The 25,572-nt window shown below is 54.4% G+C and overlaps 2 long non-coding RNA genes across 5 annotated transcripts in view; one reads left to right on the top strand and one right to left on the bottom strand.

Annotated features, from left to right (window-relative positions):
• LOC147582792 (uncharacterized) overlaps positions 1-25,572 on the top strand; it is a 233,735-nt gene that overhangs the window by 41,211 nt on the left and 166,952 nt on the right. The window lies entirely within an intron of this gene.
• On the bottom strand, positions 1,815-20,649 carry LOC147582794 (uncharacterized). Of its 2 annotated transcripts, none has more exons than XR_015249518.1 (3): positions 20,535-20,649; positions 16,447-16,539; positions 1,815-2,147 (listed from the first exon to the last, which is right to left on the bottom strand). It is a non-coding gene; the product is annotated as an uncharacterized LOC147582794 (long non-coding RNA). The 2 variants fall into 2 exon arrangements; XR_015249517.1 differs by having other exon boundaries at positions 20,266-20,649.

A 25,572-nucleotide genomic window follows, 5' to 3' on the forward strand; every position in this document is an offset into this window, starting at 1 on the left:
TGCATAGGGCTTAAACAGTGCCTAGCACATAGTGAATGCTCCGTAAATATCAGTTATTATCACCGTTAACTTTTTTCCAACAAATCATTTGCTACATACCAGGCTTTGTTGTCTCTCTCTACCTAGAACTAGAACCACGCGGAGCCTCAGATTCTGTAAAATCAGAGCCCAGAAAAGATGACAGGATCTCAGGGTGTAACCACCCCCACCCAGCAATCTGGCTGTGGGGGTGGCTTAAGATCCCCTACTCCTTGCATTTTCAGGCCAGGGATCCTAACACCCCTGTAAATACCACCCCCAGCTCCCCAGAGGCTGTGACAGCCTCAACCCTTCTCCAGCAGTACTGATCGGAACCCGTGCGGACTCAGAACAAAAACAGACTGGGGCAGCAAAACCCTTTTTGTGCAAGCGGGACTCTCCTTAAACCCCAGGTGCTGCTGAAGGTCCGAACTGCCTTTTCTTTGCGGCCGGTTGGACCCTGGGAGAAAGCTGCCAGTGTGAGTTGGCCAGGGGCTCACAGCTGCCAGCTGTTGTTAGTTTGGTGTGAACCAGGGCCTCTCAGCCTGGGCACCATTGGCATTTGGGACAGGATCATTCTTTGTTGAGGGGCGCTTTCTTGTGCATAACAGGATCCCTGCCTCTGTGCACCAGATGTCAGTAGCACCGCCCCCCCAAGTTGTGACAAAAATGTCTACAGACATTGTCAAGTGTCCCCTGGGGGTGCAAAGTCCCCCTCAGTCGAAAATCCCTGCTGTGGAAGATCCAACAGCCAGGCGGAACAGAGTGGCTCGCTGTGTGCCATGGCAGAAGCCCTCTGCACGTTCGGTGCCTCAGGTCCCCATCACTTAGTTAGGGGACCAGGCTGAGCCAGCATCAAGGGGCCTCCAGCCTGGTCTGGCTGGAGTTCTAGCTCCTACGCATTCTTGTCTCTCTTTGCATCCTGGTTGCAAGGGTTAGGACGCAGGGTGAGGATTGGGGCACAGGAGATAGGTCTGGGCGGGGCCAGCCCTGTGCTTGTTCTTTACCCCATGTCTGGCCCTCCCTCCAAATGCAGGAGAGATAATAAGCACAAAAACGGGCCCTGGGCTGTGTCTTATTTAATCCTTGTAACAGCTCTACGAGGTGGGAGTGTGTGCCATTGGACCGGGTGTGCAGGAACACAGCATCGCTTCTGTTACAGCCACACAGAGACACAGGACCTGAATCTGGCAGTGAGGAAACATCAGGGCATGCCACAAAGTATCTGGCCTGTCATCCTCAAAAGTGTCAAGGACAAGAAAGTCAAGGAGAGACTAGGAGCTGTTGAAAGAGCCTAAATACAACCGAAGGAAGTGAGGTGTGATCCTAGACCGAAAAGAAATCGTAGACCTTTTTGGGGACAATTATGGAACGTTGAACATGGCATGTGGATTTGATGGAGGTGCTGAATTGATGAGAAGTGTCCTGAACGTGTGTGCTCTGTGTGTGTGTGTGTGTGTGTGTGTGTGTGTGTGTGTGTGTGTGTAGTGGGGGGTCAGGAGATACATGCTGGAGGGCTTGGAGATCAAAGGACATCACGTTTACAACAGACTCTGAATAATTCAGGACAAGAGAGGAAAATAAATAGAGGAGAAATGATGAACGGGGACAGAATGTAAATATTCTGGGCAAAGGATATCCTGGCATTCCTCATAACCCCAGTAATTCTTCTGTAAGTTCAGAAGTTATGCCACAGTGATTTTAAAAGCAAACCAAAACACCTGACCTCCAGTAAACCCAAGAGACACGAAAACGTATGTCCACAAAAAAAGACCCATAAGCATGTTTGTGGCAGTTTTATTTATAATAGCCCCAAGCCGGAAACAACCCAGATGTCTTTCAGCATGGGAGATCAACAAATTGTAGTGGCTCCGTGAATAGACTACTACTCAGGACGCCATGGAGGGAGCTATTGATTCACGCACACAATGGGTGAATCTTGAAAGCACTAGGAAAAGAAGTCACATGCAAAGGACCAGGTACCGTGTGATTGCTCTGATAGGAAGTCCGAGAACAGGTCAGACGAATCTAGAAGTCAAAACAGTGGTTCCTTTTGTGGGTGGAGGAGTTATTGCTTGGGAAGGGGGATGGGGGAGCCTTCTGGGCTGCTGCCGAAGTTCTGTCTTGACCTGGGTGGTGGTGACATGAATTTATACATATGTAAATAAATATTCATTGAGATAAAAACTCACCAAGACAGATTCCCTTTCTGTATTTTGCATAAGTTAGACTCAAAATCAAAGTAAAAAAAGAAAAAGAAATTAAAGATACACATCAAACACTGGGGAACGAGGTGGGCGGGGAAGGGGGGGTGGGATTGAAGGGAATAAATAAAACCAGGGAGGAGCCTCGCATGACAATGAGGACAATGTGTCATGAATTGAGGAGCTGGATAACTTGGCCCTTGGTACCTGAGGTTCAAAAGGAGAAACCAGAAAGGACAAAAGGGCTCAGAGAGGGGGATTACCTTGCCTGAGGTCACACAGCTGGTGGGTAGCACCGGCAGGATTTGAACTTGGGCCTGGGTGACCCTGGCCTGTGCTCCTTACCCAGTGCTCTGGCCCGGACTCACTGGGCTGGACAGCCCTGTTTGGCTCCCCGAGGCTTCCCGGGGCCTGGCAGAGATGGCGAAACCACTGCCTGGCAAAGACCATTGCAGCCCAGAGCTCAAGACTCCAAGTGGGGTGAGGGAGCAGTAGGACAGAGGGCGGCCCGGCCAGCAGCTCCCGTCCCCGAAGCCTTGCTCCCTGGTCTGGGGAAGCCCTGCCAACCTTGCCCGCCTCCTGCTGTCCTTTGCCTTCCTTCCTGGGCCAGTGTGTGGGCTTTGGAGCTCCACGGGCCCGTGTGTGAACCCAAGCTCTTTCCCCCATCTGGCTGTGCGACCTGGGGTGAGTGGCTCCCCACTGTGTGCCTCAGTTTCCACTTCCAGAGCCGGCCCGCGAGAGCACGTGCCTGAGAGCGCTGGTGAACGGTGGGCACAAAACGCGACACGATGCCTTCACTTGCTGAGTACTCAAAAAGGGTGCCCTCTGTTGTTGTTTATTATCGCTGTGTGTGGAAAGGGGGAGCCTCTGTTGCCCTTAGGCCTCACAAACACCTGCATGTTAAGACAGCTGGCATGGAATGGAAAGTTCTGGAGAAAGGAGCTTTCAGACTGCCTGGAGGTTACTCAGAAAACTCTCTTAATTTCCATTCTGGCTTTTGAAAAAGTCATTGGTAAGCCAAGGCAGGCCTGGGGGTGGGCTGCCTGGATGGTCACGCAGGGCTCGGTGCTCACAAGGGCCCTCCCCTTGGCCTAACGCTCTGCGGTTGCATCTCGGAATTCTTCATGATTTCAGAATGAGGGCCTCGGCATTTCATGAAACTGGTCCCGGGCAGGGCTGTGGCATCTGGCGTGGTCACTCAGCACTTTCACCTGGGTTGCTTCCTTGGACGTTCAGGAACATTCTTTAAGTGTAGGTGTCCCCATCACTAACCTTGCTGACCTCAGTTTTCTCATCTGGGAAGTGGGAAGAAGTGCTTTGTGCAGGGCCATAGGGAGATGAGAAGGACCCAGGTCTCCTGGCTCCCAGCTTCCATCGGTGGCTGAGTGAAGGTGAAACCTGGGGACCTAAGGACTTGGTGGGCCTAAGTGTGTTCCCCTCGAGGGCATAGTAGGTGCTCAGTATGTGCAAGCCGCTCTTTGATGCCCTGGCTGGCCTGTCTTTTCACCTCTTTCACAATTAAATTTTGACATAAAATGATGCTAATAATACACACATCCATTTTCTTAAAACATGAAAATATTTCCGATAAGGCTGAAGTCAGTCTTGAACCACTCACCTCGCGGCCAGCCCTCTCCTCACGATTGTATCATTTGAGGGTACAAACATGTGCAGTAGCCGCCTATGCATTAATGTTGTCCTCCCTTTCTTTTTTTCTGTTACACTTTTCTATTATTTTATTATTATTTTTAAAGTAATCTCTACACCCATCGTGGGGCTCGAACTCACAACCCTGAGATCAAGAGTTGCACGTCCTACTGCAGCTGAGCCAGCCAGGCGCCCCTCTGTTACACTTTTGAAAAAGTAAACTTTTCATGGGAGCATGCCCTGGGTCCAGAGGAGTTGATACACTTTCAGCAACCCAGCCCACTCAGTGCCCGCTTGTGGGGTACACCTGGTGGCCTCACACTGCTACCTGTTTCCCCGCCCATCTTGCTCCTCGTTTCTGAGTCTCGGTGCGTCAGTCCCGTCTGCACGCGGGCATCCATGATACCCCACGATGGCCACACGCTTGGTGCCCAGTAAACAAATGGCTGGTAAATGAAACAATGGAAGCAAGAGGAAAAAATAACCACAAACCCAATTGTGCATAATTGAGAAGTCCGTCAGGGTGGGTTTGGGTTGGTTGGGGTTTCTTGTAAAAGCTGTGGAAGCACAGACTATATGGCATTGACAGGAAGCGAGCCCAGCATTTCCGGAGAAGAAGAATCACACTGGAGGTCACAGGGTCCTTGCAAGGGGCCAGGGGGGTGGCACCAGGGAAGCTCTGCTCTGCGGGGTCAGCTGCCCTTCAGCCTCTGGTATTTTTCTGAGGCCCAATAACTGGAAAGTGGCTGCATGAGGACCTGGGGTCCCTGAAGCCTCATTCGACAAGGTTTTCAGTTTGTTCTCTGCCCTCTCTGGGCTGCCCACTGAGCCCGGCCCACAGAAGGCTCTCAAAGATGTGCTCCAGGAGTGACTTCATTGAGCACCTATCACGTGCAGGCACTATGCTAAGCCCGGGAATCTAGCACAAAATGAGGCAGCCCCAGAACCTTGTCTTGTGTTCATGGAGCTTACATCTGCAGGGTAGGGGATACAGTCGGTCGGATGGGCAGTGTTGGAGGGACAGAAGTGCAGTGCGTGTCTGTGTGTGTGTGATGTTGCATTTGAAGAAAGAGGTCAGGGAAGGCCTTGCTGAGAGACGGTGATATGGAAGCAAAGACCTAAAAGAGCTAAGGGAGAGAGCCGTGGGGATATGTGGTGAAAGAGGGACCGGCAAGTGCAAAGGCCCTGAGGTGGGACCGTGCTTCTCTGTTCAAGGAGCAGCAGGGAGGCCATGCGGGGCAGTGTTGTGAGTGAGGGGGACAGGGTGGTGTGCCGATGTGTGTATGTGGTTAGTGGGGAGGTGGGGTTCCGAGCAGAGGAGGGATATGATTCGACTTCCTCTCAGGGTTTGGGGGTGGTGGCGGCCAGGGAGAGGAGAGCACACAGGGGAAGAACTGGTGGGAAGGTCTGGTATCCAGCAGGCACTCGATAAACACATTGAGTTACCGCCGAGAGTATGTGGAGGCTTTAGATGGAGTGACCTGCTCAGCTTTAAAGGGCTCCTGGCAGGCTCGGTGATGCCTGAGGGGACCCGTCTACTGCCGCCTCCCCCCATGGAGGGCTTGGTTCCCCTGGATGAGCTGGGGGTGAGGAGGCAGGACCCCTCACCCCCCCCCACCCCCTGCAGTGGAGCAGGATCAGCAGGTGAGTGGGAGGAGGAGGCCAGGCCGGGGCTGGCAGGGAGCTGGGAGCTGGCAGGGGCCCAGGGAAACAGTGTTCTGGCTGGGAGGGCAGGCTGGGGCTGGTTGTCCTGGGGGGAGAGGCAGGAGGCAGACCTGGCCCTGAGTGGAGCTTCCCCACTCCCCAGCGCCCACCTCCTGCCCCCTCCCGCCCCCCCACCCCCCCCCATGGACTTCCCAGCAGCCTGATTCCTGCCTCGGTGGTTTCCGCTCTATCCTGGCCCCTCTGATCCTCTCACCCCCTCCCTCCCCTCCGTAGCTGGGGCGCCAGTCAGACGTCCTCACTGTGTCCAGGGTGCCCTGCTCACACCTGCACCTTTCCTGGGCCTCCCCCATCCCTCCAGCTTGTCAGTGCTCTTTCTGTCTTTCCTTCCCCTTCTTACCAGGTTCATGCCTACCCGTTACTCAATCCTCAGGGGAGAATGTCCTCACCCAGGGAGGCCTCCCCTGACCCCCGCCTCCCCACGGCTCCCCTCCATTCCTGTGCACAGTATTCTCAGCCAGGACCCCCGTTCGGGGTCTGTATGTGTGTGATTATCTGTCTATGGTCAGTCTCTCTCATAGGTGCGGAGCTCCTGGGACAGGAATAGTCTGCCGTCTGGCTGCTGTGTTCCCAGCACTTGGAACAGCGCATACTGGGACGGAGGGCGGAGGAGGTGGTTGGTGGTATGGACAGACGAACGGACACACGGGTGGATGGACTCGGGCAGGTGGGGTGGGCTGGGTGATGGCATAAGCAGGGACAGATGGAGGAGGGACGGTGGGTGCGTGGGTAAGCAATGGTTAGCTGACAGGAGACAGAACTGAGGTGGGTGGAGTGGAACAGAAAGCTCCTGGCCTAAGCGTTAAGAGACCTGGGTTCAGGTTCAGCCTTGCGTCCCATTAACACCAAGGCCAGTGGAGTCATGGGTGTATCCTGTTGCCTCTCTTTGCCTCTGTTTCCCCATCTATTGGTTTTTCAGCTTCGTTGTTGCTTTTATTTCACTGCATTGAACCCTTTCCGTTCCCTCCCAATTTTTCTGGAGCCTCACCACATGAACAGAAAAAAAGGGAGCAGCTGAGAGTGGGGGGGGGGGGGGGCAGGGCATTCCCTAGGAGCCAAGAACGGAGCATGAAAACCCAGCTGGACAGCCCACTATTTTGCCACGTCCCCTGGCTCTCTGAGTCTCTCTTCTCCAGAGGACTTTGCAGAAAATGCAGATTCCAGGGTCCCTCCACATAAGCTCCCACATCAGGTGCTTTGGAGCAGGCCCAGAAATCTGCAGTTTGAACAAGCTCCTCTCCAGGATTTTGACCTCATTTCCGGGTGAGACTCAGTGCCACCTTCCAGCATGACTGGGTCCCACGGCTCAGCAGCCCGATGTGTGCATGTGCATGCATGTGTGTGCTGTGGGGGATGGGGCTGCTGTGACAGTTTCTCTAAAACACAGACTAGAAACAACTGGGGTGTGCATTGGTGGAGCTGGTTGAGTATGTTGGGGCTGGTCCACTCCCCGGAGGACCCAGAAATAAGGAAGAAGGTCCTGATAAGACAAGATCTCCAGATATGGTGGAGTGAACAAGCAGGTGCAGATTAGAGCTCTTGCCATTTCTAGGGATACGTACGGACACTTCTGGAAGGACACACAAGAAATGGGCCAGGGTGGCCTCCGGGGAGGAGCAGGAAGAATACCCTTGGTTCTGTCCGAATCCCTTCTTGAGTCCAGGGTTGGAATTCTGACCCTAACTAGCTGTGTGACCCTACGCCCTCTCTGAGTCTCAGTTTCCCCTTGTGTACATGGGGCTGTACAGCTTCTAGCCTGGGCCTGGTCAGCATGGACGGCCCAGGCAACCTGATCCTGCTTCGGCTTCCATTTCCCGGGGCACTCCTGGTTGGGCCTCACCTTCCAGTAGCCCCACTCGACCCAGAGAGGGTGGGTCCCGGGGAGGGGGCAGCCTGGTCCAGGGTGGGGCTGAGCTGGAAAAACCAGCAGGGTTGGAGCAGTCTCTGCAGGCAGAGTCTTCACTCCTCTGCCTGGAGGCTGCTCAGGGACACTCACCCCTACCTGGTGCCCCTGAGGGGCCGGGACCAGAAGAGCATCCTCCCCCCCCCCCCCGCCCCCCGCCAGCTTCAGGCTGGAGACCAAGGGAAAGGGGAGAATGACGGCATTGAGCTAGGGTCGGGGGACGAGGACACAGAGAAACAGAGACACAGAGAGAGAGAGAAGGAGAAACAGAAAAGAAGGAAAGGCAGGGAGACAGAGAAAGAGGGCAGGAGGGAGACATGGTGAAAGAGAAGAGACAGGGGAAGAGAAAGACACACACGCATACACACGCACAGAGCCAGCTTCAGGCTGGGAGAAGCAGAGAAATCGGTGAGACGGAAGGAAATGGTGGAGCTCTCGGGGTCTGGGTCTGGGTCTGGGTCTGGACTGGGCTGGGGGCTGGGCTCACTGGCCAGGTGCCTGGGGCTGGTCAAGGCGCCGGAGTACGAAGGAAGGAGGGTGGGGGGCAGGGGCCGAGGGTGCTGGAGCCATCTGCAGCTGGGCACTGTCCACACCTCTGGGGCTGTAGCTGCAGGCCCGAGTAGTCCTAGGAAGCAGCTCAGGGTCCCTTACTTCTCATCCCTCCAGTCCTCCTTTGGGACCTCGTACCTGGAGGCTGCCTCCCCAGGGGGCCCTCTCAGAGCAGCCCTGGGAAGGCCTGAGGTGAAACCAGGCTAATTAGTGCTCAGAACTGAGATAATCGCTGTCTGGAATGTTCCCTAGGAGGTCCAGGTGGGGGCAGACGGCCAGGGGCCACAGGGTGCCTGGGGTTGGCCAGCCGGGCCTCTGCCTGCTGGCTGTTAGAGCCTGTGTATTGGAAGTGAGGAGACCTGGGCCCTCAGGATTTAGGGTCTGCAGTTCCTCAGGTCCCTCCGTGCCATCCTGTACAGCCGATCCACTGGACTCCAGTCTGGTCACATCTGCTGCCTACAGCATTCCATGGCTCCCGTGGCCCGTAAGCTATAACCTGAACTCCTCATCTTGGCCTCATCTCCTCACGACCCACCTGCTCGTCTGTTCATGCTCTTGCCTCATCACTGTGGCCTTCCCTTTCCGTCTTCTTACCCTTAAACTGCACACTTGGCCCACCTCAGGACCTTTGCATATGCTGTATCCCTTTCTAGCCTCCTCTTCTTCCGCCTTCTCCCAGAGCTCTCCCTACACATCCTTCAGGCCTCAGCTCAAAGTCACCTCATGGGGGAGGCCTCCCTGGTACGTTCCTGTGCAGTCCCTGCATGTCTCCTTCCAGCACTCAGCACTACCCGTTCTCTTAATGGGTTTCCTTATTTGACGCCTGCTTCCTCCATGCAAGTGTGGCTTCCTGAGGACAGGTGCCAGGTCTGCTTGGTCACCACTGTGTCCCACAGGACTTGACACACAGCAGGTGCCCCTCAAGCAAGCCGGGACAAGAAGTGGCCTGGACATTTTTTGTGCTGTGGGATTCCTTCTAGAAAGGGACTCTGCTGACCCCTGTGTCTCCCTTCCCCATCCCCGTCCCTTCCCCCAGCCGCAGCCGATCCTGCCTCTGAGTCTTCAGACTCCATGGGGGCAGCCCTGGACATGGTGTTGTAATGAATCACTGGCCAGAATCTGGTCTTGATTATCTCTAGGCTGGGCATGTCCTGCCTGTCCTCAGGGAGGCTGGGGCCACAGGCCACTGTATCAGGGGCCCCAGGTGTCCCACTGGGCCTCTTGCCTCTGGCCACAGATAACAGCACAGGGCCTGGTGGCCTCACCTCAGCTGCAGGCACCTGCACCAGGGACATGCTGAGTGGCCTCGGGCAAGTCCCTGCCTCTCTCTGGGTCCCCGGCTCACACAAGGCGGTGTTTTGCCCCATGAGAGAGAGTGAGGAACTCGGTAGAAATGGGTCTGTGGCTGGGAGTCCATGGATGTGATCACACTGACTTCGCAAGGAGGCTGAAATGAGAAAGTGATCGGTGACACATGGCTGGATTCCCATGTGCTCCCTCCTGGAGGTTGTGGAGGGGAGCCCTGCCCCAAGGTACCCTGGATGCCTGAGGCTTACAAGTGTCCTGGGCCCATCCAGGTGGGGCAGAAAGTATTGGCATGTGAGGGTTTGAGCCATTTCTAGGGCATTGATCCCACCATGTTTCAGTTTCCTCATTGTGAAGCAGAGAAAACAAGAGTTTCTACTTCACAGGGATGTGCTTAAATGAGATACTCTCTGCGAAGTGCCTGGAACAGCACCTGACTTGTGGGAAGCCATCAATAACTACCATTACTGTCACCTCCTAAAGTCTTGCGTCATCCTGTTCCCACCTCTCTGTGCTTTCTACCCCCACGACCATTCAAGCTTGGGTGATTCACCTGAGTGATTACAATAGCCTCCAAATGATCTCTGCTCCCGGTCTCAGTCCTAGGTCTATTCTTTGAGTGCTGCCAGATGGAGCCTTAAAAAACGTAAGCTGGGTCACCATCCTCCCTTGCTCAACAGACTCCCGTGACTCCTGCTGCCCTCAGAATCAGGATTAACTTCCCAATCACGACCTGCAGGTGCTGCATGGTAGCCAGCCCGTGTCTCCTAATCTCCTGCTACGCTTGCTCTCATTCACCCTTCTAGAGTTGCTTTGGTTTTCTTTCAGTAAATGTGGCTCCTGCCTGCCTCAGGGCCTTTGCACATGCTGCCTCCACCGCTGAAATGCTTTCCTCTCTGCTCCTCACCAGTTAGTGCCCAGCTCTCAGATCAGGGGGCCCTCCTGAAGGGGGTACTGTGGTGACCCACCCAAATACCCTTACACTGGACCCTGCGCTCATCTCTCAGCTGCTGTGCAATGTTGGCTAGGAGCTATGAGCTCCTAGCTACAGCTTCTTTCTGGAGCTCTCGCTGAACAGGAGCTGCCCTGTCTGTGTGGTCCTCTCACCCTCAAACAAAAGCAGACACAACCAATGACTGATTAAATTAGAAGAACAAAGCCCCCTTAGTTCAAGGTGGGATCCACTCTGAGGCACAGTTCATGCTCCAGAGCTCCCCATGGGATTAGGCTGAAGCTAGACATCGGTTGAGACCACATCCTAGCTTAGCTCTTCCCACATGTCCTGTTTCGCTTCCTCCTTTTCTCCCCAAAGCATTCCTTAATGAATCACATGCATTCCAGTCTCTGTTTCAGGCTCTGCTTCTGGGTAACCCCACCCAAGACACCTCCTCGGGGAAGCCTTCTTGATCCCCTTTTCTGGTCTCACCTCCATAGATCTCTCTTTGCAGCCCTCATTATGGCCGTAGTTTTACATTTTCCCAGATGTTTACTCAATTGAGGTCTGTCCCTTACCCCAGAATGCAAGACAGAGATTATGTTGACTCTGTTCCCTGCCGCATCCCCAGTGCCCATTTCGGGACTTGCCACACAGTAGGTGCTCAATAAATATTTGTTGAATGATTGAATGAGTAATGGCTGGGTGAGCTGGAGGCTGGGGGGCTGGGCATCATCGAGGCCCCACGTTCTTCCTGTCTCCTGGTCCTGCCATCTCCTCCCGGCCCAGCTCCTCACAGCTCCATTGTAGTGCCAAAGTTCCTGCCATCTCTTTGTGGCACAGCCATGGCCAAGACAGGAAAAGGCCCTCACATGTCCTCTTAAGAATGAAGAAACTATTCCCAGAAGTCCCTTGGCAGACTTCCCCATCTCACTGGCCGCAGATGCATTCCAGATCTCGCCGCAGCCAATCACTGCAAGGGGAGAGAGGGGGGCCATGTTTGACCTGAGCCAATCAGCATTCCCCCCCAGGGTGGTGGGCGGAGTTTGCCCTTGCCGGGAAAGAGGGACTCCATGTGGCGCCCAGCCAAGGCTGGCCGTGAGCCGTGGACCCTGAACTGGGGACGTTTTCCATGTGGATCCCTTACCTGCCCTCTCTCCCTGGGGAGCCCTCGGGGGGGGGGGGTGTTAGGGGGGAGGTGGGGCTGGGTGGCTGCTTCGAGCCGCCTTCCATCAGTAAATGTTTATGGCCAGTCGTGGAGAGGAGGTGGGTGGGCCCGGAGGGTGAGCGCGTAGGGCAGAGGCGGCTTGGGCTTGAGATATCGGGGGAGAGACAGAGACACAGAGGAGAGACACAGGGAGCCACACTTTGAGAGTCGGGCTGAGAGACACAGGGAGAAGAAGAGACAGGGAGATAAAGAGGGGAGAGACACAGAGAGAGAGAGAGAGAGACATTGCCAGGAGAGCTTTTGCCATCAGTGCCTTGAGTGGTTGGAGGGCATGTCACAGTGGAAGCAACATCCCTGTCCGCTTCTCTTTGGCTTGGTGTCCAGCCTGAGCCTCTCTGTCCTCCTCTGCCAGATGGGCTAAGTGACCCTCTTTCACAGGACTGTCCTGAGGTGCCCAACACACCGGGATTATCCTTGACCCAGTGGCCTTCTTTGTCCTGTAAATGGCCTGGGACGGTGGGAATTGTCACTCCGGTGATGGGCCCAGGGACACAGCGGCAAGGCAGGAGGGATCTGGGCCATGGGTGTAATTCCAGAGCCCCTGTCCTGTCCCTGCACAACATAGCCAGGTTGGGCAGTGAGGAGAGGGAGGGCGGTATCCTGGCTCAGACGCCCCTGGGGCAGTGCTGGTCAGGAACAACGATTTCGGTCATAATTGTGACGGCCGCCGTGTTCTGAGTGCCTTGCAGGTGCTAGACAGCAGCCCCGTGTGGGAGGCACTGCTTAACTCCATTGAGTTTGTGATTCCCATTTTACAGATGAGGAAACAGCCTCCGAGAGCTGTACTGACTTCCTAAATGATAGAACCAGGTTTGAAGTCAGACAGGCCTGGGTCAGAGTCCCTGCTCCACACCCGACAGGTGAGGTGACCTGGGGGCAGTCACTCCCTCTCTGGGCCTCAGTTTTCACATTGTAAAATAGGATAAGAACAGCTTAAAGGTTGATATGAGGATCAAATGAGATGATGCACAGAGAGGACTCAGCAGCGGGCCAGGGACACCGGTCAGTGCTCAGTACTTGTTGAAAGGTATGCTGGATAACAGTATTAGAGTAATTTAAAAATAATTCCTTTAATTGCCCCCTCTTTTTTAGAGGAAGAGCTGAGGTTCAGAGGGGGAAGTGACTTGCCCGATGTCACCAGCCAAGTGGAGGTGCTAGATTTGAACCTGGTGGGTCTGAGGCGGGGATTCACTCCCAGCCCTCCATGCCGCCATGATGGCTCAGCCCTGGATGGCCCATTTGGGGCTCAATCCTTGTGGGTCAAGGAGATGCTGGTGGCCTGGCTTGATATCCCTCTGGCCTGGCACCAGCCGTGATCACCCACTGGGGCTATTGCAAAACCTCAGTCTCTTCACTAGCCGATAAAGGGTGCTCATTGCAAAACTCAGGGGAGAAATTATTAAGTGTTGTGTCATCCTGCGGCCAGGCCCTGGGTGCCCCTTTCCTGCCCAGAGGCCTGGGTGGGGCCAACTCCTCACTCTCTCCCTTCACGGCCCTGACCTGAAAGAGGCTGGGGTGGGGGTCGGCAAGGGGCTTTCGGGGAGTGAGCAGAGGACAGACCCAGCCACCGAGTCCAGCTCCCTACTCTCAGCAGCTTCATCCTTTCAGGTGCTCGGGCCCAAGCCTTGGGGTGATCTGATTCATGTCTTGCCCCACATCCAATAATTGGTCAGGAAATCTTGTCTGCTCTACCTTTTTATATATATATATATATATATTTTTAACGTTTATTCATTATTGAGAGACAGACACAGGGCGTGAGCAGGGGAGGGGCAGAGAGAGAGGGAGACACAGAATCTGAAGCAGGCTCCAGGCTCCGAGCTGTCAGCACAGAGCCCAACGCGGGGCTCGAACCACGAACCGTGAGAACGTGACCTGAGCCGAAGCCGGATGCCCAACTGACTGAGCCACCCAGGTGCCCCCTTGTCAGCTCTACCTTTAAAATACATCCAGAATCCAACCAGATTCCCTTCTTGCACTTACACATGGGATTCAAAACACCTCCCCTCTGGTCTCGCTGCTCCTGCCTTAACTCAGTCCATTCTCCATCCACAGCCAAAGGGATGCTGTTCAATCCAGGTGGATCCTAAGTAAGATCTTGCCTCTGCCTAGAACCCTCCATGGCTCCCATCTCAGAGCACAAGCTGAAGTCCTTACAAGGGCCACAGGACCCTGCTTCATCTGGCCCCATTGCCTTTCTGACCTCATCCCCACCATTCTCTCTCCCTTGTTCACTTTGCTTCAGTCCCACTGGCCTTCGTGCTGTTCTTCTAACACACCAAGTCTGATCTAGCCCCAGGGACTTTGTACTTGCTGTTCTCTCTGCCTGGAATGCTTTTTCCCCCCCGTCTCTTTCACACAGCTGGATCTCTCACTTTATTCAGATCTCATCTCAATGTCACTTCCTCAGGGAAGCCTTCCATGGTCACCCTGTCAAAGTATCACCTCCACGGTCACCTTCAGCCCTTTAATCCTTCTTCCTGACTTGCCATCATTATACATTTGTTTATTTGTTTAACGTCTGTCTTCTTCCTTAGATTGTCCCCTTCCTCAGGGCAGGGACTAATGTCTGCTTTGTTCACCATGCTCCCTTGGCACTTGGCCCAGGCCTGGCACATAGTAGGTGCTCCACAGAGATTTGCTCAGTCAGTGAATGGGTGGGCGGGAGGGGCCGTATCAGCCCAGATCATGCCTCAGCAAACCTCACGAGCCCCCCTTCCTCCGGCCGGTGGCCTGAGGTTGGTGCCCGGAGCATGCTTCCCCCACCCTCAGGATGCAGCTGGAGGGGCTTCCCTTGCCACCCTGTCAAGAGGCTCCCCGATGGCCCAGCTCTCACCCAAACCCTCTACCCAGCTCCGTGATGGCACTGGCCGCGAGTGCTGTTTTGTTTTGCTTCCCTAATTATCAGCCTTCCTCTGCCCAGATGCTGAGCTCTCTGAGGACAGGACCTGGTCTGCCTTGGTCACACTTCTGTCCCCAGTGCCCAGCACGAGGCCTGGATCCCTGTGGGGGGGTGTCAGTGGCTGGCTGATCGGGGCTCGCCTCACCTGCCCCATTTTCGGGGCCAGTCACGGCCAGGAGGGAGTTAAGAGGAGCCTCGGTGCCTAGACCTGCAAAGTCAGAGAGAGAAGGGGGCCCACTCGGGCCTTAATTATCACACGTCCCATAATGACACGGTGTTATAATAGGCACACAAAGTGTACTAATCTGATATTATATCTAGGCTTTTTACAATAGATACAATCAGCTGGCGGCCGCAGTTTGCTAACTCATTCTCGACCTATCTCCATGCTCCACCTAGATTATTATCAGCTTCCTTAATTAAGTGGAGGGCAAAGGTCCGCAGGCGATGCCCACAGCCCCAGCACCGACGAGTCTGGCCTGGGCCTCCCATAAGCCGGGATAATAGCTACTCCCACCTGGGGTGAGGCTTGTGCTGCCTTCTCCATCCCAACCCCCTGTCCCGGGCTGGGGCGTGACAGGCCCATTCAAGGCCTACTGAGCCACAACATCCTCACCACCAAGGACTCAAACTGGTGGCCCATGGGCTGGGTCGGCCTTGAGGTGCATTGGGTTTGGCCTGTGTGGTGCTTTTGCTGAAAGGCAAATGGGTTGCCAACAGTGAAAAATGAGGACGTTGTATACAAACAGCCAGATTTCTGGCTTCCCTTGAGAGATGGGGAGATCCAGGAATTCTGGGGTCACAAGTGCTGTGCACTAGAGCAGAGAGGTTGTCTCCACAGGCAAGAAATGGCCATGTTTGTCCCCCCGCCTCCTTCACTTTTGTGCCCCTGCCTGGCTCCTGGCGGCAGCTGAGTTTGCCAACCCCGCTCCAGGGTTAGAGGTCAGTTACCTACTTGCAAGATGGGAAACTGAGGCTCAGGAAAGGCAAGTGGCTTAGTCGATACTGCACGGTGAATCTGAAACTCAGGTCACAATCATTTAACAAGTCTTTACTGAGCACCCACTGTATACCAGGTACTGGGGCACAGGGAGGCCATGAGAGATAGAGTCCTGCCTTCTGGGGATGACAGTCTTCCACTGCACAGCCATATCGTCACCTTTATTGCTGGGAAATAGTGTCTGCTGGAGGCAGGTCCTTTCTTATCCCCTTGGGGTACCTGCTGGCCCCCATCCCGGGACAGGGACTGGAGGCGGCTATCTTGGAAGGAAGCCCCTGGCAAGGGGCTCCCCGGACCGGCTGCCATCTGGGGCTCTCTGGGAGCAGGAGGGGTGGGCAGAGCTGGCTGGCAGGGAGGTGGGGTGGGGAGTGAGCAGAGAAGGCACAGTATCAGCCTGACAGAGCGTGAGCTGTTCTCCCACTGCCCCTGTAAAGGCAGGAAGTGGAGGGACAAGTGGCCGAAATACCCCAATTCCCCACTTGCTAGTCCAGAGAAAAGGTATTTGCTCAGCCAGCTTGGGACAAAATACACCCCCCACAGCACCTCCTCTGGTCAGGAGGAGAAACTGCAACCTGGAACCTCTACCTCCAGTCCCTTTGCATTGGACCCAGCTTGGGTCTCACTGACCCCAGGCCCACAGAGACGTTACAGACCTCCTGGTCTCCCAGGAGCCACATCTGAAGAGCATTAAGCAGCCCGCAGTCTCTGTGGCCAGCTCCCCACTGACGCAGGGGGCAGGGGGGGGGATGAATAACAGTCCCAGCCATCATGTGCGTTTGCTAAAAATAAACTTGACATACTTTTGCGTTGGGAAACAATGTAGATTCCAAACATTCTCAAAGGGCAGAGAGGGGGAAAAAAGGAAGAATGGGAATCAAGTTTTCGAGCTTAGTAATTAATTAGCCTGTAAACAAATGACTCACACTCCTTCTTGGCTATTTTTCTTTCCGTTTTGCGTGGATCTTTGCAGGGGCCGGGGGAAGGAGGCCAAGTGAGCCAAGCTGATGGGCAAGACAGAGCCCAGATGTGCCTACCTGGGGTTGAGGGTGGCGACTGTCTGGAGGAATTGGCCAGTTGGAGAGCGAGCGGAAGAGCCTCAGGTGTAGGGAATGGCATGCATGGCGGCCCTGAGAACCGAAGGAGTTTGTCGTGTTAGAGGAACGGTGAGGAGGCCCCTGTGGCTCAAGTAGAGTGGACGGGGGGTGAGGCCAGAGAGGTCTGTCGGGGCCGGATCACACAGAGCCCCATCGGCTACATTAGGGCATCTAGACGTGATCCTGAAGGCAGTGGGAGCCATGGAAGTGTTTTGAGCTGAGAAGGAACATCATCTGATTTATGTAATGATGTCATTTTCAAAATGGATGATCAGAAAAATAAACTCTAAATGTCCTCTGTTGTTTAGATGCTTCTGGTATTTAGATCTCCCAAATGATTATCTAGTGGTCCTATTTCTTAAGGGTGTATGTGCTTAAGGTCTGTCTCCTCTCTGTAGAGCATCGGCCCCATGATATCAGAGACTTTGTTGGTCTTATTTACTTCTGTGTCCCCGGTTTGAGACCACTACTTGGCACACAGTAGGAGTCCAGTAAATGTCAAGTGACTGAACCCTCTCTGCAAGGTCAGTGGCCTCATTCCATTTTATAGAGGAGGAGTAGAGGACACGGGTCTCCGTGGCCAGCCTGGGATGGTCCCAGGAGAAGGCAGGTTTTATTTAGTTCAGAATAAGGAGAAGTTTTATGGCTGAAAAAAAATCTATTTTGTGAGAGACTGAGCTCTCCAGTAATGGGGGCATTCAACTAGAGCCCACACTACCAGCCTTACAGTACCCCTTTCCGATTGAAGACACACTCTGTGCTGGCTCATAGATGCCCCCTGACAACCTATGAGGTTGTCATATTATGTCCATTGTGCCTACAGAGAAACTGAGGCCCAGAGAGGAATTGTGATATGCCCAAGGTTACAAGTGGGGAAGCCCAGATCTGACTGTAAAGACTGTACTTTTGACTCCTTTTCTGAGCCGTAGACTTTGATTTGAATCCCTGCTCCGCCTCGGATGGTGTGTGACTTGGGAAAAGTCACTCTACTTTTCTGATCTTCAGTGTTTTGCTGCACTAAAGGGGGTTGTGGGTACCTACACTAAATGGAGCTGGGTGGATAACAGCTGGCACATGTGTGCTCAAAAGTGGTGCACCCCTCTCCTCTCAGCCGAGGTCCTTCTGCCTTTGACCCCGCTCCTGGGCTATTGACCCCCTTCTAGGCCAGCAACTCTGGAAGCCCGTTCTCCAACCTCCACCCGCCCACTGGGTGTTGTTGATTCACCCACGCCATGAGCTTCTTGCCCTTTGCCTGTGCTTTCTTCCTCCTTTTCTTGGTAAACCCACTGCCTTCTGTGATTGCCAAAGCTTCTCTCAGGGAGCAGGCAGATGGTGGGGGGGATCCCACCATCCCACAGAACGTCTCTGCTGCTTCCCCATCCCTCCCACCCTCGCCACACCCAGCTGAGGTCACCAGGCGTGAGCCCTGGACCCGGGACGCAGGTCACTGTTGGGGGCTTAATTAATCTCACGGGGCAGGTGGGGCTCTGGCTCTGGTCCAGGATCCCCTGTGGGAGGGCCTGGTGGGTGGGGGGATGGGAGAGGGAGTATCAAGGGAAGAAGGCTGTGAGTAACGGGCTCACAGCCCATGGTGAACAAGTACGTGGAAAAGCCCACCTGAGTGCTAAGGGGGTGTGTGCTGATGGGGCAGGGGTGGCAGAGGTGGGTGGGTCTTGGAGAAGGTGTCATGGAGGAGGAATGTCTTTTCGTTTAAGTTCGTTTATTTATTTTGAGAGCAAGACAGAGAGTCAAATGAGTTGCCAACGGTGAAAAATGAGGGGCGAGTGGGGAAGGGGCAGAGAGAGAGGGAGATGGGGAATCCCAAGTAGGCTCTGCTCTGTGAGCACAGAGCCCGATAAGGAGCTCGAACTCACAAGCTGTGACATCATGACCTGAGCTGAAGTCGGTTGCTCAACCGACTGAGCCACCTGGGTGCCCCAGAGGTGGAGATGCTTCGACCTCATGGAGTTCATCATGAGGATGAAGTACATGAATCCACGTGAGTGCTTAGCACAGTGGCTGGCACAGAGTAGGTGCTCAAAACGCAGTGATCAGCCTTCTCTGGCCTTATGGCCTCGTGGCTGACAGCAGGGTTGGAGGGTTGGCTGGGTCTGAGTTCTAGCTCTGCCGCCCTGGCTTGCTGTGGGGATTGGGACTGTAGGTATAATGCACCCACTCTGGCAGCTGGCTCACAGTAGGTGTGGTTCTGCCACTTTCACGGTGAGGAAACTGAGGTGCAGAGAGGTGCAGTCACTGGCCCGTGGTGGGACCCGTGGTCGGCTTGGCTCTGGAGGCTGTCTTTTGTTAAAGAGGGGGTGGGTCTTTCGGTGTGTGCATTGCTTAGGGGCTGTCCCACCCATGGCCCCTTCGGTCCACCATGGATGCTGATAGAACAGCTTTTTAATGGTTAAAGCAAGCAACGAAGGCAGTGACTCTTGGCACGATGTCCTGGGATCCAGCAGTGTGTTCCCAGGGCCCCTGTCCTAGGCTGGGGAATGGGGGTGGCTTTGCACATGGTGGGGCCGGCCTGGGCTCTTGGGGCAGGGGGCAGCCTCTGTCAGGCCCAGCCTTTCTCTTTCCACCCAACCAGCCCCATAGCACTCTGCCTTCCTTCTTTTTTTGTTACTGTTGGGCAGTTTGGGCCCCCTTTTTTATGTGTCCTGAATCTGAATCTCCTTCTGATGTCTGGAGAATTCCCTGCTCTATAAGCAGATTCCACCTCCCACAAAGGATGCTGAGAATATGAGACTCATTTTCCAGCCTCCCTTGCAGCTAGAGAGGGACACATGGCTCGGCTCACCAATCACATGCGCTGTCCTGTGGGGAGTCCGTTGTGGCTCCATCCAGAGGCTTTTAGTTCCATGCAGGTCGTGAATCCTCCATGGCTCCCCATGGCCCTTAAGATAAAACCCAAACTCCTCCTCGGGTCCCATAAGGACCTCACCTCCTTCTGTCTATCTCTTCCTCACTCCTCCAGCCACATGGGCCTCCCTCAGCTCAACTCAACAGGCTGAGCTTATAGCTGCTTCAGGGCCTGTGTGTTTATTGTTCCTTCTGTTATTATATCTCCATTGCACAGGTGAGGAAATAGGGGCTGTAGGGAACCGTGCAGGGTGCAAGGGGAATTGGAGCTGAGGTTGGCCTGGCCTCTGCCTCTGCCTCACAGCTGCCTGCACCCAGTCGGAGGCCCCTTCCTCCAGGAAGCCCCGACTGCTCCCCTTTGAAGAGGCGTCCCTCTGCTCACCTCAGCTCAGCCTAACTGACATGTCCTCAGGGGCAGTGGGGTGGGCATGGGGGGGGGTGATATTGCCCCCAAGAGGGTGGACACTGATTCTTATGGAGGGAAAAATACTTGTTTATGTATAAAGCACAGACACATCCATAAGCCGTAAACAGCTGCTCACTGTATCTGTGGAATTATAATTTCTCAGGGGGGGCAGTTGGGAAAGAGGTGTCTAAAAATGCTCCTGGGGCTCCTGGGTGGCTCGGTCAGTTAAGCATCCAATTCTTGATTTCTTTGATTCTCGCAGTTCGTGAGTTTGAGCCCTGCATCGGGTTTCCACGCTGACAGTGAGGATCCTGCTTGGGATTCTCTCTCTCTCCTCGCTCTCTCCATTCCCCCACCTCTCAAAACAAACAAACAAACAAACAAACAAACAAACAAACAAACAAACATTAAAAACATGCTCCTTGGGGGCAACAGCAGCAGTAACCAAAAGCTGAGAAACATTAGTTGAACCCAACTCAGTTTAAACTCACCAGAACTTGATTTGACTCAACTCCTCAAGTCAAGCCAACTCAACAAAACTCATCTCACTCAGTTGGGAGTAGCCTCAGCTCGGTTAAGTTCCCCACCTAACCCCTCTCAGCCCATTTCCACTCGGTTTACAACAGCTCCGTGCGGCTCAATGCAGGATAACTCGGTTCAGTTTAAAACGCAGCTCGGCTGAACCCAGTCAACCCAACTCAGCTCACCTTATGTCAACTAGTTTGTTCACCTCAGCTCGGCTCCCTTCACCTCGACTCACCTCAGCCCCCTTCGGTTCAGCTCGAGTCAGTCCCACTCAGTTTCATGCTCAACTCAGCTTAGCTCACCTCCTGTCCTCGACTCACCCCATCTCACCTCGATTTAACTCCCCTCAGCTTGACTTGCCTCCAGTTTGCCACCTCCCCTCCCCAGGTTCCCGCCCCTCCCCTCCTTCCCCCCTCCCGGCCCCACGCTGGTCTTGCAGAAGAGGGATGCCTCAGACTTTGTTTCTGCCTCCGACGTGTTCCCAGTGTGGCTGGGGACTCTGACACATCCGTCCTTTCAACAGGTGCTGCGATGAGGGAAGCACGGCGCCCTAAGTCAGCAGCATGTGGCAGCCCCAGGGAGCCCCAGACGACTTCCCACAGGAGGAAGATCTAGTTCAGGCAGAGGGAACAGCATGTTCAAAGGGCCAGAGGCAGGCTGGGCTGAACATTCAGAGGGCTGGGGGTGGCTCTGGCTGGAGGGCAGAGCGGGAGGATGAGGGCAGTCCAAGAGGTGGCTTGGGACAAGTGCCGGCCCCTTGTGGGGATGCTGGCCTGGGGACAGTGGGCCGCCGTCCCAGTGTTGAGCACGGAGAAATGTGGTGGAGAGGATCCCTCTGGTTGCTGGGAAGAAACAGAGCTGAGAGGTGGGGCTGGACGTACTGGGCAGTGCCCCAGCTGGGAAATACGGCATTGGGTGTTGGTGGGGGGCAGGCAGGTGGGGAGCTTAAAGAAGGAATCCAGGAAATGAGTCATAAAAAAATGACCAAGAATTGAGCTTACTCTGGAGTGGGCCCTGTCTACTTGCCTTCAAAGTATTAACTAATTTAATCTTCCCAACAACCTCATGAGGTAGGTATTACTACCAACCCTGTTTTGTAGATGAGGAAACGGGCTCTGAGAGGCCAAGACGTTTGCCCAAGGCACACAGCTCCTAAGGGGCAGAGCTCAGACCTGACCTCAGGCATCAGTGCTCCAGAGCCCTCGGGAGCAGCTGAGTGTTCTCTTCCACATTCCCATAGTTGCCTGCAGGTCTCCACTTCATGTAGTAGGTGCTCAGGAAATCCTTGTTCCGTGAGCTTATGGGGATTTATATCATCACTGTCATTTGATTTGGGAATGCCTGACTCCCTTTCAAAAGAAGAGTCTGTTATCATTGTTGTGTCACAGGAGAGGAAATTGAGGCCCCAGGTCACAGAGGCAGGAAGTGGTGAGGCCAGGGTTTGAACCTCCAGTAGGAAAGTGTTCTACAAACAGGCAGGGTGGTCATCATTAGGATCTTCAGCCATTTGAATTGTAATTCACCTTCATGTATGCCTTGAGTGGGCCCTGCGTCCTGCAGGGGGGGTGGAGATCCTACCCTTGTCCCTTTCCTGCTCACAATTCTCCCATCGCTGCCCACTGCCCTGAGGATGTAATCCAGGCTCCCTGCTGCCTAAAGGCCATGGCTGATCTGGTCCCCACCCTGCCCAACTCTCTGACACCACCCCCCCCCCACAATCTCCCCTTTTCCCTCTCCACTCCAGTCTCCTCCAACACACGTTTCCCACCCCAGGGCCTTTGCACACACAGCTCTCCTGCCTGGAACTCTCTTTCCATGGCTACTCTATCTCACCCTTCAGTTCTCAGCTCTAATGTCGCCTCCTCAGAGAAGCCTTCTTGATCATTTGAGCTCAAGTCCCCCTCATTGTTACCCATCACATTGCCTCTTCTTTTCTCTCTTTTCGTATCCTGCTGCCTTGCTGGAATTTTATTTGTTTATCATCTACCTCCTGTAGTGGGCTGAGCCCTCATGGGCAGGGACCACGTTTGTTTTGTTCACTGCCGAACTGCCTGGTGTATGGTGGGTGCTCTATAAACACGCATGCAATAAATGAATGAGTGAAGGATGGATGGAAATCCTCTACGAATCTGGGTGCTGAGAGGAGGAGTAGAAGCCTTGGGGCCTAGGCTGGGGTCTGAGACCTCCTTTCCCTGGGTCTCCTTTCCCCGGGGAGGCGCCCCTGCCAGGATAGGAGGGTGGGCGTGGGGGCAGCGGGCAGGGCTGGGTGAGGCCTCCTCGCTCCTTACTGTTTTCATCCTCTCGGTAATTATGGGCTCAGACACTCCTCGATGCCTTCTCGGAATAATAGCCGGGCCTGTTATCAGCAGCATCTCCCGGACCTTTACACAAACAGTCATTAATCAAGTCTCGCTGCCACCCTGCCCTCCCTCCTGGTGGAAACCGAGGCACAGAGAGATGAGGCTACTTTCCCAGCATCACACAGCCAATTCGAGGAGGAGAGGCTGTTTTGCCCCCAACTCTCTGGGGTGGGAGGGGGGGTTCCTTCCCCATTCCACTTAGGGGGAGCTTCTGAGCCTGCCATGGCTGGGGGGCCCTGCCCCCAGTTCCCAGCCCCCAGCCTGCCTTGAAGCCCCGGGGGCCTTCCAAGGTGGCCTCTTAATCACTGCCGGTTAATTAAGGAGGTTAAACAACTCTGTGGGGCCCATGCAGGCCTGCCCAGGGAGAAGGTGGCAGGTCTGTCTCACGGCGAGGCCCCTGCTCCCCAGGCCTGGCAGGGCACCGTGCCGCCTCTGCCCTCCGCGGGGCCTGGGGGTCTCTGGGGAAGGTTCCACAGGACTCCATTGTTGGTGGGTGCCCCCTCCCCTTCTTCGGGTGGTGTGTGGGAGGTGCTGGCATCACTTAATGAGGCCTCCACGGCTGCCAAGGAGAGCTGGAGGAGTTGAAACAGGTTCTGGGTGAGGTGAGTTTCGTGGGCTGGGCAGAATCTGTGGCTCTTTGCCATGTGGGCGCTCCCTGGGGCGGTGGGGGGCAGGCGTGGGACCCCTGCCTCCTCCCTGCCCTCCCTCTGCCCCGGGGGGCAGGTGCAGAGGAAGCTTGGGAGGGGACAGTGAGGATGACAGAGGATGGTCGTCAGGACTCCCATGACCCCCTCTTCCCACAAGCCCGTGGGAGCCATACCGAATAGGCCCACAGCAACAGGGCCCAGGGGTCCTGAGACATTGCTAATCTGTAGTCTGATACAGACTTGGGCACTGGTCTTCCTACCCGGGAAATGGAGGTGGGTGGTTGGATGTGACAATGTGGGTCTCGCAGCTTTAGTTCAGGAAGGATCTGTCCCGGACAGAGCAGCCTAACTTGCTGTGTGACTTTGTGCAAGGTGCTTTCCTCCTCTGGGCCCCCGTAGTTCTGGCTGTACTGGTGGTGGTGGTGGTGGGGTGGACAGAGTGATGACAAGTGGTCATTCCTGCTGACGCTCTGTCTCTGGTGAGGCTGAGAACACCTCCTGAGGGGCACCCAGACCCGCTTTCTCCAGGCTGCACAAAGAGGTTATTCAGTATGCCTCTCTTGGCCCCGGGGAACCTGAGGCCCTGGACTTGGGCCAAGGAGGCTTGGGAGGAAGCTCCCATCTGGTGCTTGGACACACTCCCTGGGGCTGGGCTGTGGATCCCAGGATGGAGAGGGCCAGCCCCTCTGCTGAAGCCCCCAGGGTCCACAGTGGGACGGGCTGAAGCAAGGCTGGCTCAAGTCAGAACCCACTGTGCTCCCAGAGCTCGTCTGGGTGTGGGGCCCTCCTGGCTCTTTGTGTCCCACAACGGTTTTTTTTTTTTTTTTTAAATTAAATCACATTTTGGAGGTATAATTTACATGCAATAAAACTCGCCCTTTTTTGGTGTCGCATATAGTTACATAACCATTACTACGAAGAAGGTATAGCGTTGTTTCCCTCCTTCCAGAAAGTTCTCTGTTTCCCTTTGTCATCAGTCCCTTTCCCTACCACCAGCCACCGACAATCCCTGATCTCCTCCAATTTGTTATTTTAGAAATTTTTGAACTTACAGAAAAGTGTAAAAACTTCACAAGGAACCTCAGCAGTCCCTTCACCCAGATTCCCCAGCTGTCAGCACTTGGCCCCATGTGTGTTCTTGGTCTCTCTCTCTCTCTCTCTCTCTCTCCCTCTCTCTCTCTCTCTGTCTGCGTGAGTTTTGCTGAACTGTTTGTAAGTTGCAGACGTCCTGACGCTTTACCCTAAACACTTCAGGGAGCATCTCTGAAGATCAAGAAAGAGCATGTTCCAGCATAGCACACAGCTGCAATGCCATTATCACACCTCAGTCATCTAGCATCGACCCGGTCCTATCACCTAATATCCAGCCTGTGTCCAGACTACTGAGATTGCTCCCAAGTGTCCCCGGTAGCTGGGGGTTTTGTTGTTCTCATTGTTTTCTGGTCCAGATTCCGATCAAGGATCAGGCTCTGCATTTGGTGGCAAGTGTCTTTGGTGTCCTTTTATCTGGAACATTCCCCCTGCCCTTGCTTGATATGTAATGCATTCTTTTTTTTTAAAAGCTGCCCTTGTGGTCCTCCACACCTAGAGCTCAAGGGCAAGTACTGGGGTGGGGGGGAGCAGAGTGCCAGGGAAGGGGCTGCTGACTTGGGCACATGGGGTGTCCTGAGGGTCCTTTCTTAAAAGCTTTGTTTGGAAGGAGGGGGCAGGCAGGAGGGAGGCCGGGTGGGAGAGAGAAGGAGAGAGAGACAGACTTGGGTTCGTTGTTTCAACTTCCAATAATGCTGAAAAATTCAAAGCAAAAAGCATAAAACAATTTGGATAGAGAGGATTGTGGGTCACACCTCAGCTCTGCCCAGCCCCCCTCCCCGGGCTGTGAGACCTTGGGCAGAAGACGTCCCCTCTCGGGACTCAGTTTCCCCATTTGTGAAATGAGGACAGTATCAGTCCGTCCACCTCCCCCAGCTGTCTTGAGGATTAAACAAGTGAACTCATGCAGCGTATAAATAGCAATGACTCCGATTTTTGACAATTTGGTGACAGTCTTTCCAGACAATTCTCTATCTACCTACATGCATGGAAATATGTGGATATTGTAGTATGTAAGTTGGGTCACCTCCTTTTTCCCCTCAGTAGTTTATTAGAAGCATTTTCCCACAGTGAAAAATGCAGCACTCTTCCATCGTGTAGCAAATTTTAGCTTTTACTAATGTTGCCAACAGATAAGGAAGGTGTGCAGTTAAAAGTCTGTGTTCCTCCTGCCCCT

The sequence above is a fragment of the Puma concolor genome, chromosome A3 (assembly GCF_028749965.1).
Source record: "Puma concolor isolate L17-30 chromosome A3, mPumCon1.1.hap2, whole genome shotgun sequence".
Taxonomy (NCBI): domain Eukaryota; kingdom Metazoa; phylum Chordata; class Mammalia; order Carnivora; family Felidae; genus Puma; species Puma concolor.